This window comes from Magnolia sinica, chromosome 8 (assembly GCF_029962835.1).
Source record: "Magnolia sinica isolate HGM2019 chromosome 8, MsV1, whole genome shotgun sequence".
NCBI classification, from domain to species: domain Eukaryota; kingdom Viridiplantae; phylum Streptophyta; class Magnoliopsida; order Magnoliales; family Magnoliaceae; genus Magnolia; species Magnolia sinica.
The window spans coordinates 49,277,214-49,290,659 of NC_080580.1; the positions used below are offsets into that span (position 1 = coordinate 49,277,214).

A 13,446-nucleotide genomic window follows, 5' to 3' on the forward strand; every position below is an offset into this window, starting at 1 on the left:
GGGTAAGAAATCCTATCCCTAATCTTGATTTAGAAAGCCGGATTGAGTAATCGATGAAATAACTAACCTATTTCGTGATTTAGGTACCCGTTGTTCTATATTTGGGAACGTAGGATTCGAACCGAGTCTGAATCAAGTATTCTGTCGAAAGGTGCTAACTATAAACATTTAGGTTATGGTTTTTAAGGCTTTCAATGTCAGCAATGATTTATGTCTGACTTAATTATTGCCATATGATCTTAGTTACGATGTTTTCGATAAATTATACATGTGTGAACTATGTTGAATATAAGATGCATTCTATGTGTTTGTTGAAATGCTTGAATGAATATGAAATTGTGATTTGTGCTTGACATGACTATAAATCTTGGATTCATGTTTTTCATGTGTACCATGATATATTTTTGTAATAAATTGTGATAGTTCATGTCGTAACTAATCTAGTCTATGTATGTAGTAATGTGTAGTCTAAGTGTTTGATAAAATGTCTGAATGAGAAATTGCAGATGAATTGTATTTAATAAGGGTATTGAGATAAGATTCTCAATTACCTTATCTATATGTAGAGTTTCCTTTATGCAATCCTAATTTTGACTACGCAATTTATGGATGAGATGCAATATTTGGTAACATGTTAAATATGTTCGATGAAATGCTTGAATGAGAATTTTTATTGGAATGTTTGTTAAATGCTGATATGCTTATCACATGCAGTTATTTATTGCATCTGAGTAAGACTGGGACTACCACGTGGTCCAGGCAATCGGTAGCAGTTCCCGTTTAAGTGGCTGAATTAGTCTCGCCACATTTGATGAGTTCAGTGAATCCGGGTCACAAGATGATTGTTGATAGTTATTAGGCCATGTGGGGTGCTTATATGCTCCATGTCAATTAATTTGGCGTCCACCCGTACCAATTAAACTTGTCTAATAAACCAATTGGCTTATTGTGTATTTACCATGTATGGACATTATTGCTTGAATCTAAGGTACCACTTACCAATGTAAAGACCCGTTTCAATCATGATACCATGATCCGCTAAGACTCATGAGCTGGGCATGGTGGTATGGGACACCGTGGTCGAGCTGTGGACCTATATTGGGGTGATGAGCCTCCCCATAGTGACCAGTGAGCAACCCAAAACTCATGAGCCAAATACAGTGGTTTGGGACACTGTATTCAAGCTGTCGGCCTACGGTGAGGTGACGAGCCTTCCCTTAGTGACCTCGAGTATAAACTCTTGAATTTGCCTATACACAGTTTTTATTAGGGGTGATGCCCTACAACTTATCTATTGTATGTGATTAACTAGGATTGATGACCCAAGATGGATCCTTCGGTTTGGGTTAATGATATAAAGGGAGGTACCTTAGCTTCCCGAATCTGCTGTATAAATAAGCCTAATTAATTACTTGGCTAACACGACCATGTACCGCATTGCATGTGCTTTGGCAAGGAAGTTGCACGTTTAGAGAGTTTACCATGCACGAATGGTTAACGGAGTCGCTTTTAAGGAAACTTTGTGCGAGGGCATGCATCATTACTGCACACCATCCCTACATTAATAAGAGCAGCTAGGAAGTGATTGTTGTACTGCTTTATTATTACTGCTTGATTAAATTGATAACATGTTAAGCTTTGCATTTTAGTACCACTAAGTTGATCACTCACTCCCACTCTGGGACAGTGTTTTAAAACACCAACCAGACTCGAGTTTAGATGCAGGTGATGTCGAAGTCTATGCAGCTAATCTGGACTTCGTAGATGAGGAGGAATTCTCCTATGTTCAGCTATTAGGCAGGTCTACGTAGACCTCGTGCTGATTCGACGGGATTACAGGGATATATGGATTAGTTGGACATGTACATTTTGATATTTTGTAAATTTTGAAACAATACATGTTTATATTCAGCTCGGTACCATACTCATACTCTAGAGGTTGCGATACCATTACATACTTATATATACGTGTTTCAGTCTTCTGCTTGCTAAGTTTTACTTATCTCTGGAGTATGATATGCTGTTTTAGTGTGATCCCACTCATGACTAATGCATTAAATGAACAACATTTAGATATCATTATCTATGTTGCATAAGGGATGCGTTGGATCTCAGGAATTGAGCATTGTTCGACCCTCGAAATCCGAGGCGTTACAAGTTCCATACTCATTCATTCATTCATTCACTATCCACTCGGGTTGGTGGTGCATAACTATTTGTTACGTGTACCTTCGTAATGGCTAGGATTTCAGTTGGGGTGTGCAACTAACCTAAGATCAGGAGTTTACCACATTAAGTCTGATTATCCAAATTTAGGTATGGGACTAGTTTGGATAGAAGTCCCTTGTGATGGACCCCGTAGCCTATGATACTACGTACTATCATCCCGACTTCACTCTCTAGCTTAGTCATTTAATCTGCATCGCATATTGCATTACATCCTCAGCACATAACACTTGGTTTACTGTGCTTCTGTATTACATGGCCTAGATAAGGTTGTTGGTATTAGTGGACTCGGTATTTGATATTTGGCTTACTATGTCTCCGCATTGCAAAGCTGATCTACATTGCTTCCTCAGTATATGATATTAGCTTATTTTGTTTTTGCATCGCATAGTCTGGTTAAGGCTGATGGTATTTATGAACTTGCCAGCATGTTTCCGTATTACTTTGGTATTGTACGATTTATGGATTGCCAGTATTTCTGCTTACTTTGATATCTATATGCTTGGCACATGCATCGCACACACTTACACCACCCTCTAAGCTTTCTATAAGCTTATGCACGATAGATGCGTGCAGGTGACGTTAGGTTGCAGTAGCATTGAGCTTGGAGCGTGCGGCAGTCTTCCGGAGCTTTTATTTTTGATATATATATTTCCCTTTCAGTATTGTATTCAATTATTTTTTATTAGTGGATATGTGATGATAATGTTGCCATTGTGATTTGGGTATACTTGTGGTTATGCTTCTTATGAGACAAATGTATGTTGGAAAATCCTCCTTGTACGATCATAGGATCGAAATCTGGCGTATGGGCGCTGGGAGCTGAGAATGGGGTACTATGGAGGCTGTTGGCACCGGATTCGGCAAATTGGGAATTTTGTGGGCCTGATTTTTGGGTTTGGGGCATGACAATAATAGTTTTATAATAACAACCAGTAGCGATTAGTGATGGTGATAATATCTTTCGGCGATACTCATTTCGGCGCTTGATAATGGTCGGCGATAATCATTAATTTTGGCAATAATCGGCGATATGATTAACATGCTTGATACTCTTGAGTGTCTACCTTTTATTCATTCATATATGGAGAGAAATACATGGAATTGCCTTTTAAGGTAGTTTCATCATTTTACTTATCTTGCCCCCTTTTGATTGGGAAGTATTATACTGATAATCTTCAGAATCAAAACATAGAATTTTTCAAGGATGATATATTTTGATAAAGCGGGCATTAACAAGTATGTCGATGTCTCGTTCGTTTTGATCCACAACTCAGTAAGCTCCATTCGAATATACTTTTGTTATCACGTATAGACCATCCCACTTGGGATCGAATTTTCCCTCAATTCTTCGAGTGACCACTATAGGTCTTTTCAACATTAGCACCATGTCACCTTTCTTGAAGGAGAGATGTTTGATCTTTTTATCAAAAGCAACAGAAAATCTTGCCTGATATAGTTCTAATTGCTGTTGGGCTGCTAACCGTTTTTCGTCAAGCAAATCTAGTTCAACCAACCTTATTCTTGTATTTTCATCATTTGTTATCGACTGGTGTACCGCTACTCCTAGCGATGCGACTTGTGTTTCGATCGGGATGATGGCTTCAACACCATATACCAATAAATATGACGTAGATTTCGTCACAGTTCGGTGAGTAGTCTTGTAAGCCCATAGAGTTTCTTGTAACTTTTCATCCTAGTTACGCTTATTTCCAGTGACAGTTTTCTTCAGTATTTTCATGATCGTCTTGTTAAATGCTTCTACTAATCCATTGGCTGATAGATAGTAAGGTGTTAAAAACAAGTAATAAATACCAAATTTCTGACACAACTTCTCCATACCCCTATTCTTGAAAGGAGTACCATTGTCAGTGATGATTCTTTTTGGAATGCTATGGCGATATATTATCGCATGTCAAATGAAGTTTACGACATCTCTTTCTTTGACATTTCGTAATGCAATCACTTCCATCCATTTGGAGAAGTAATCTGTCACTGCCAGAATATATTGTTTACCCTTAGACGAAGGTGGATTTATGGGACCAATGACATCAAGTCCCCAGGCGGCGAAAGGCCAAGAGGCTACCGATTGATGAAGGTCTTTAGGAGGCACATGTATGACATCACCGTGGATTTGTCATTCATGGCATCGTTTTGCATATTCGATAGTGTCCTTGTACATTGTGGGCCAATAATACCCCATTTGATGCACTCGATGTAATAAATTTCGACCAGCCTGATGTGCTCTGCATTCTCCAGAATGGGCTTCCTGCAATATATGATTTGCTTCTTACATGTTCAGACATCGCATCAGCATTTCATTATAGGACTTCTTGTATAGTATTTCACTGCATAGAATGAATTTCTTCAATCTCTACTTGATCTATAGCCTTTGTGCAGAGTCTTCTAACAATATATCATATTTGAGGTAATCTTGTAACGCCCTGAAATTCGGGGGTCGAGCATAACTCAGCTCCCGAGTTCCAAAACATCACTTATGCAACATATTTAATGATGAATGTATGTTGACTGTATTAGTGCATAAAACATGGAATAGATTAAGCCAAAACACAGATATGCTTCAGGGACAAGTGAATAAAGCAAGCGGAAGACTTATAGTAAAATGTGTACAAGTGTAAATCCCTGAATTACATATACAACCAGATCGTGTAAAAGTGTTATTTAACAAAATTATAAGTATCAAATTACATCATTTCAATTCCCAAAAATAATCCCAGAGATCCCACGCATCAGACCGAGGCTCGCTAGAACCCGTCTGAAAACTGCATATAGGAGAAGGCAGCCTCGTCGTCATCCAGCTCCCGCTCTGCCTCAGACGTCGCATCCACATCTGCAACATCAGGGCCTAAGACAGAGTCTGGTGGGTGTGTAACACCGCCCCAGAAACGTGGGAGTGAGTGATCAACTCAGTGGAACAATAAGGCACTGGTTAACATGTTATCAGTTCAATCAAACAGTAATGATAAAGCAGGATAAGCAATTAAATCCTAAGTACTCTTGTTAATGCAAGGATGAATGCAATATGATGCGTGCCCTTACGCGTACACCCTCAGCGTCTTCATCTTACGTTACGCATGACATCGCCTCAAAGTGCGCCACATCTACAAAGCACATGCAAATGCGGTGCATGGATATGATTACCAAGTTGTTATTAGTCCATTTCACACAATAGGATTGGGAAGCTAAGATACCTTCCTCATGTCACCATCCAAACAGTGATCCATTATAGGGTCGTCAATCCTAGATATCTCATACGATCATATAGTTGAGGTCGTAGCAAAGGGCTCGTCACCAATCAATGCACGCCTTTCATGCCCTTACTACCACAGATCGGCTCGTCACCTCCTTGCGGTATCCATGTATGCTCGAGGTCACTACAAAGGGCTCGTCACCAATCAATGTAGGCCGACAGCACGAATATAGTGTCCCATACCACCATAATCGGCTCATGAGTTAAGTTGCTCATTGGTCACTACGGGGAGGCTCGTCACCCCAGCGTAGGCCGACAGCTCGACCACGGTGTCCCATACCACCATGTCCGGCTCATGAGTCTTAGCGGATCAGGTACCATGGTTATTAGGATTTCACTGGTAAGTTCGGTACCCTAGATTCAAGCAGTAGTGTCCATACATGGTTAACATACATCGGACAATCGGGTTACTTGATGAACTCGACTAGCACGAGCGCATGTTGAATTGAACGACATAGAGTGCGCAAACACTCCGCGTGGCCAAACCACTGCCGCCAACTCTAATATGGCTCGGGTTCGTCTAATACGTCCTACGTGGCGAAAGCAATCTCAACCACGAATATAGGGTCAATTACCGATTTCCTGGACTAAGGCATAGTCCCAAATATCCTACACTACGACAGATATTCATATGGAATGTAAAGCGGTAATAGATCAACAACTCAAATCATGGCACATACACATCTGAAGAATATCAACTTAACATAAATGTAAGCATAGGAGATGCTTGAATTTAAATAACTTGGAATGTAACTGCATAAAGGAAAACATGCGCATCCAAAGGAGTATTGAGATTCACTTCTCAACGCCCACAATTAGTGTAATCAGTTACACTTAGATCATTCATGCATTTCTACAAACACTTAGCATACATGGAACAACATACATGACGCATGTTGAAATACATGCACTTAGACAATTCCCTTTATCAAGGAGTTGTCATACATGCATCTAGCATACATACATGACAATTAATCATGGCAAACACAAGTGCGTATTTTATACGTATACGGTACTTTATAAATACACTTAGAATACACAAATCTCAATATAGCATATGCATATCAGGAAAGCGATGTAAACATAACATTTGGCATGTGAAATCTCATCCATAACAAGAATAAATCACTAACTGGGATTGAAAGCCTTGAAAACCATAACCTATACACTTAAAGTCCGCACCTTAAGCGAAGAAAGAACCGCCGAACTGATTTAGACGAGTTGTCTTCGTCAACGGCGCTAGAATACCCTAAAATAAGGATAGAAATGAGATACAACAACACCAAGTCTAATCTAAGCTCTAACACAGGTTAGGGTTAGGTTAACTTACCCCAAAAGAACTCAGAATCGTCAGAGGAACGATTCAAAGTAAAGGTTCAAAGATGAAGAAGAACAAGGAAGAATCAAGATGATTCACCAACCAATCTCCCTCACTAACTCTCTCTTTTCCACTCTCTTTCCAAGCTAGGGTTAGAGAAAATTCGTATGGAAATGAGAGCTAGGGTTTAAGGTCTATATATAGGCCTTAAAATGATGGAAATAACCCCAGGGTCAAGGTATACTTAGGTTATAACCAAAGCACGCCTTTCTCGATCCAACGAAGCACTTCTTGTGGGCCTATAACCACGAAAGGTCGGACTTAAGTTCATTGACCATGGATCTAGGTCAGGCTGAGTTTTCGTACCGACTGGCTCTTCAGATCAGCCGTGGCGGACCACACTCAAATCAACGGTCACGGAAACTCGATCAGGTCCACAAGCACTAGGATATGCCTGGGCCAACTATCCTGATCAGAGGGTGAAATTGGGTCAGAATCCAACGGTCAGAATGCTTAAAATCGTCGCGCAAGCGACACGACTCAGATTTCAATAAAAGCTTAATAAATTCCAACCGTTCTCACACTCTTCACTCTGAGCTCAACCAAATCGACCCAGAACATCAGATCGACTTGATTTTCGAGGTGAAGATCAAGCCCAACTCGATGACCGCAATAGCCTAAGATCATCGCTATCGGACTTTCGACGCGCGGTCCAGGTCCGATCTAGATCTTCCAAAAATTCCCCAGAACAACTGGATTTAGCGATGGATCCCAGATTTCAGAGTAACGTAGCGCTCACTAATCTACACGTTTTGAGCCATGCAGATACAATTTAAAGTGATTGATGCGAATTTCACAAGCAATCGAGTAAAGCGCTAATTACCCCAAAACAACTACTTAAGGAAAGATAAGCACAAAAAATCCCAAGGTCGTTACAAATCTATAAAAGGCTGACGCCAATCATCTGCAGTAATCTCTAAACATGATACAGGAAGAGCTTCAATGGTTTCATCGATGACTTCTAGTGATGGTAAGAACCTCCTTTCTTCAATTGTGACATGAAGAGGGCTCCGATCAGTATAAGATAAAGCTGTGGCTAGACTGACTAAAGTGTCTGCCCTTGCATTCTCACACCGCGGTATATGTTTAATTTCAACATTTTGAAATTGTTCTAATAATTGTTGTGCTCACCGGCTATACGGTAGGAGTTCTTGCTTCTTTATTTTGACTTCGGTCATCAACTAGTTTATGACCAGTTTAGAGTCCTCATAAATATGAAGTGCTTTTATCTTCATTTCTTGTACTATTTCCATTCTTATAATGAGAGCTTCGTACTCGGCTTAATTATTGGTGCATGTTGTACCTAATGTGAAGGAATACGGAAATAGATCGCCTTTGAGGGTGATAAATATTACTCCGGCTCCTACTCCCAAAGACCTAGAAGCACCATCAAAGTACATTTACCAAAAAATTAGGTGATTCAATCCTCATTACTTGTTCATCAAGGAGATCATCACCAATCACTTCACTGTCTGCCACCGGATGAGCTATTAAAATGTCTGCTACTGCCTGTCCTTTTATTGCCTTTGTTGGCTTATAAGTAATTGTGTATTTTGAAAGTAAAAACATCCATTTAGCTAATCTTCCTGATAACATCGGCCTGGTCATTAAGAATTTTATGGGATTTCCTCACGAGATTAAAGTTATATTATGAGAAAGACAATAATGTCTTAACTTTTGCACTATGAATATTAATGCTAAGCACACTTTCTCAATTGGCAAATAGTTGCACTCAGTGCCTATCAGGGTTCGACTTAAATAATAGAGTTCCATGCTCATTCTCATGTGCCAATAGAGCCCTTAATGAATTCTCAGCTATAGATATATATATATATATATATATATGTATGTATGTATGTATGTATGTATGTATGTATGTATGTATGTATCAATATATGTATATATATATATATATATATATATATGTATGTATGTATGTATGTATGTATGTATGTATAATGAACAGTTTACCTTTTACAAGAGCTGCCAATACTGGGGGTTGTTTGAGCAATTCTTTGATCGAATTGAATGCATTCTGATATGACTTGTCCCACATGAATTATGTTCCTTTCTTCATTAGATGAGAGAATGGCTGACATCTTTCTTGCAAACTTTTTAATTCTTTCAATGTTTTTTGTGGTGACATATCTTGAATAGTTTTGACTTTTCCCAGATCGATTTTAATTCCTTTGTGTATGATGATGAAGCCGAGGAACTTTCCTGACAAAACACTAAAAGCACATTTGGACAGATTCATTTTTAACTGATTCTTTTTAAGCCAATGGAAAATTGAAATCAGATGTTCGCGATGTTCTTTATGGTTATCTGATCTAACTACCAAATCATCAACGTAACATTCAACATGTTTATACATCATCTCTTGAAAGATATTCTGCATTGCTCTTTGATATGTTGCACCGACATTCTTAAGACCAAATGGCATAACTTTATAATAATAGATCCCTAAAGAGGTTCTGAATGTTGTAGCTTCTTCATATTCTGGAGCCATTCTTATCTGGTTATACCTGGCATAGCCATCCATGAAGGACATGATAGTGTATCTCGTCGTACTGTCGATAAATAGCTCAGTTATTGGTAACGGAAAATCATCATTTGGGCAAGCTTCATTCAAGTCTCTAAAATCGATACATACTCTGATTTGTCCACTTTTCTTTTTCACCAGGACAATGTTTGATATCCATTTATGATATTTAAATTCTCTGATGAAGCCTACTTTGATTAACTTATTTATTACTTCTTCTATCAGAGGGACTAAGTCTGGATGGAATTGCCTTTGGGGTTGTTTGACTGGTTTTTTGTTTTTGGAGATATTCAGTCTATGCATTGTTACTGATGGTTCCAATCCTGGCATTTCTGCGTATGTCCAGGTAAATATTATTTATTTTCTTTCAGGAGCTTAATATATTGATCTACTTCTTGTTCGGGAAGACTGACACTTAAAAATCTATTTTGCAACTCTTCTTCCATACCCAGATTTACTTCTCACAAACTATCGATTGTTGGTTGTCCTCCATCTTCTATCTATTTTGGGGTTGTTTCAAGATGCTTGATTACTTAAGGATCTGTTTCTTCTAGCACATCAGTCGTGACCATTTTTACTGAGGACTCTGCCCCCAATCCACAGATTTTTTATTGCGTTTTCTCATTTACTCCGATTTGGATCTAGATACCTTTTCCATAATTCAAACTAGTCGGTTCTTCATAATCATAGCCCATGTTCTTCATGATTTTTTTGCTGGCAGGACTATACCTCTTGAGATCTTCAAGTGTCAGCTTTTTACAACTCTCATTATTATCGGCCCTCTCTTCCTTATTAATTTCTGAAGGTGCATAAAATTTGATCGATTCGGGATACTTTGAACTGGATTTGACATGAAATCTTTTCGGGATAGCCGGAAATGGCTTGTTCCTTTCAACATAAGGTAATGGCATCATGTATTTTGACTACAGAATTTCCATTTGCTTAGGTGATAATAATGTTAATGGAAGCTGTCCCGGTTGTCTCAAGTGTTTTGGCATGAAATAAAACTTCTTTTTCGTGTTCACTTTCTCAAATAGTTCCATTTTTACAATTTGACTCTCTATTATTTCTGTGCAATTGTTTCTTGAGGTCTTGTTCTCATCATTCTCCACCCTATCTTCTGTTGCGAACCCATCATAGTAGCGGACATCAGTGAAGAAAGCTTCTGCTTCTGTGTATGGACTTGCATCAGCCATTACCTTGCACCAAATTCCATCTTTACAATATTTGAAACACTGGTGTAGGGTGGATGGTATGATGCCATACTAATGCATCCATGGCCTACCCAATAGGAGATTATATGTCGTCACCGCATTGATGACATGACAGATGACATTTGTTGTCAACTCTTCTATCTTTAGAGTTAATGTGATCTTCCCTAACGCCTGTTGCCAATCCTCATTGAAGCCCTGTATCATCATTCCACTAGGGCGTAGATGTGAACGGTGATACCCAAGATTATTCAGCATTGTTAATGGTAACAAGTTCACCGCTGACCCATTATCTAACATTATTTTTTTAACCTATTTACCACGAATGTGACCCATGATCATTAATGGCCTGTTATGCTCTTTATCACAAGTCAAGTCATCATCAGAGAAGGAAATGATAGGCATGCAATTGCTTTGTTTTTCTTGCTCCGTATTTTTCATTTCTACAAGTAGAGCTTTTCTAACTTCATTATCAGACAAGGCTCGAATTAGAGTGTGTTTACAGTCCTCTAATAATTGTAGCGCATCGTACACACTTAATCGAGCTGGTATACCCTTCAGATGACTTATCACATCATAAGTTACTTTCTCAATCTTATTCTCTTCTTCTTTTTTGTTGTTGTCGATATGTATCCTGGATACTCTTTCTTGTCTTGATTCAGCTTTTTTACTTTTGGAGAGGACTTGTTATTCTTTTCCCTTGACGTAATGTAATCACCGCAGCTTTACTCCTCTGATCTGTAGCATCATCAGTATTTGTGCTGTTACTTTCTTTCTTCTTCTGTCCTTCCTTTTTCTTATATGTAATCTCTCGGCCAAAGATCATCTTTATCGTCATTTTTCTGCTTTTTTTCTTTCTCTTTTCCTATTATAATTTCACCCCTATTTATCATCCTTTGAATTATACACTTCAGTGTAAAACAATTTTCTGTATGATGTCCCAACAGACAGTGATAGTGGCAGAAATTTCTCTCCCTCGTCATTCCTGCTTCTCGGGCCGTTTGGACAGTGGTAACTCTATTGTCCCTGCACTTAGCAGCTGTTTCATCATAGGGGCAGCATCTTCTTTTTTGAATGTAAATCCTTTGTGGGAATTAAGAGATCTTGGCTTTTTTATCATTGAATCTGTCTCTATAACAATCTAGCTCTTCTCTCTTTTCTGTTCTTTTTCTATCATGCGGGGCATCATTTTTCTTTTCTTTTTCTACAACATTTTCCATTAGTCTTTCATGTCCTCTTCTGCCCATGTCATAGTAAAACGCTGGCATGTTCTTGGTTATTAATTCCAGTGCGTGGGCTTTCATGGATAAGTCGTGAAAAGTTCCTATATCAGCACTGGTGAGACCAAATGCGATTCCAGTCTTTATAGAATTTAAGCATATTTTTACTTGTTCTTTCTATTCAGGTAACTTTCTACATGAGGCACCAATGTCTTCCACCTGTCTATGAATTTTTTTACAAGTTCACTTTCTCTTTGTCGTACGGAAGCTAATTCCGTAATGCTGATGTCGCGATCTGACAAAAAGAAGTTTGACATGAAGGCATCCTACATTTTCTCCCAACTTTTTATTGATTCCAGAGCTAAACTAGAATACCATCGGAACGCCTTTCTTGTTAACAAAGAGCCAAATAATCATAGACAGTATTACAAAATGGTAGAGAAATTTTTGGTGCAACTAACCATTGGGGGAATGGGGCAATCAGCTTGCCTTGAAGTTTCGGTTCCAATTCTTGTGGAGCATGGCTAGGTCTATCATCATTGTCCTCTTCCGGGTCCTTAGGCTTTTTAGCCCTTACCGGAATATTTTTGTCAATTAACTTCCCACTCCTAAGAGTGGTGATAGACTTAGCTTGCTCCATTTGATTTGAAGAGCTTGGGTCACTTATTTCATATTACGATTTGGGATTGGGGAGTAGTTGAGCAGGAAGCATCCCCTTTCCCCCAATCGCTAATTGTAACTCTATCCTTTGAACAGATGATGCAAGCATTCCAATTGCTGATCTAATTTCCTGGATTACTTGTGCCGAATTTTGATTAAGTAGCTCTTGGTCTAAAATATGTTTTAGAGTTGGATCTTTTTTTAGTTTCCCTTGGTTTGGATTTTAATTGAAGAAGCCTTGAGGGGTAGCAGTTTGTCCATTCCTCCAACTGAAGTTTGGATGATTTCTCCAACTAAGATTGTATGTATTGGAGGTAGGTCCATTGAAAGGTCTTTGGTAATTGTTCATGACATTAGATTCCTCATTCAATATCCCTCAAAAGGAAGGCATTATTAAGCAATTTTCAGTCGTGTGAATGTTGTAATCACAAATACTGCAAACGGTTTCCTTAACCTTATCTTTCTTCAGTTCCATGGCCTTGAATTTCCTTATGAGAGTAGCCACTTTAGTATTGATATCACCATCCTCTTTCAGAAGGTATAATCCACCCCTTTCCTTTAATTGGTGGGCCTAGAAGTGGTACTTGATTTTGGGTATGTGTCCCATGATTGTGCATTTTCAGCAAGTCTGTCCAAGTAATCCCACACATCATTGACATTTTTATTCATGAATTCCCCATTGCACATTATCTCGACCAATTGGTGCATGGAAGATGTCAGACCATCATAGAAAAAGTGTGTAATGTGCCACGTTTCAAAATCGTGTTGTGGGCATGAATTGACAAGATCCTTGAACCACTCCCAACACTGGAAGAATGTTTCATCCTCCTTTTGGTCAAAGTTCAAGATTGAATTTCCAAGGGTGTTCGTTTTATCATGTGGAAAAAATTTCTTTATGAACTCCCTTATCATGTCATTCCATGTGCTAATAGATCTAG

The 13,446-nt window shown here is 38.7% G+C and overlaps 1 non-coding gene across 1 annotated transcript; it reads left to right on the top strand.

The window, feature by feature from the left end:
• The first annotated feature begins 13,265 nt into the window (after positions 1-13,265).
• LOC131254499 (small nucleolar RNA R71) lies at positions 13,266-13,372 on the top strand. Its single transcript, XR_009175611.1, has one exon. It is a non-coding gene; the product is annotated as a small nucleolar RNA R71 (small nucleolar RNA).
• The last annotated feature ends 74 nt before the right edge of the window (positions 13,373-13,446 follow it).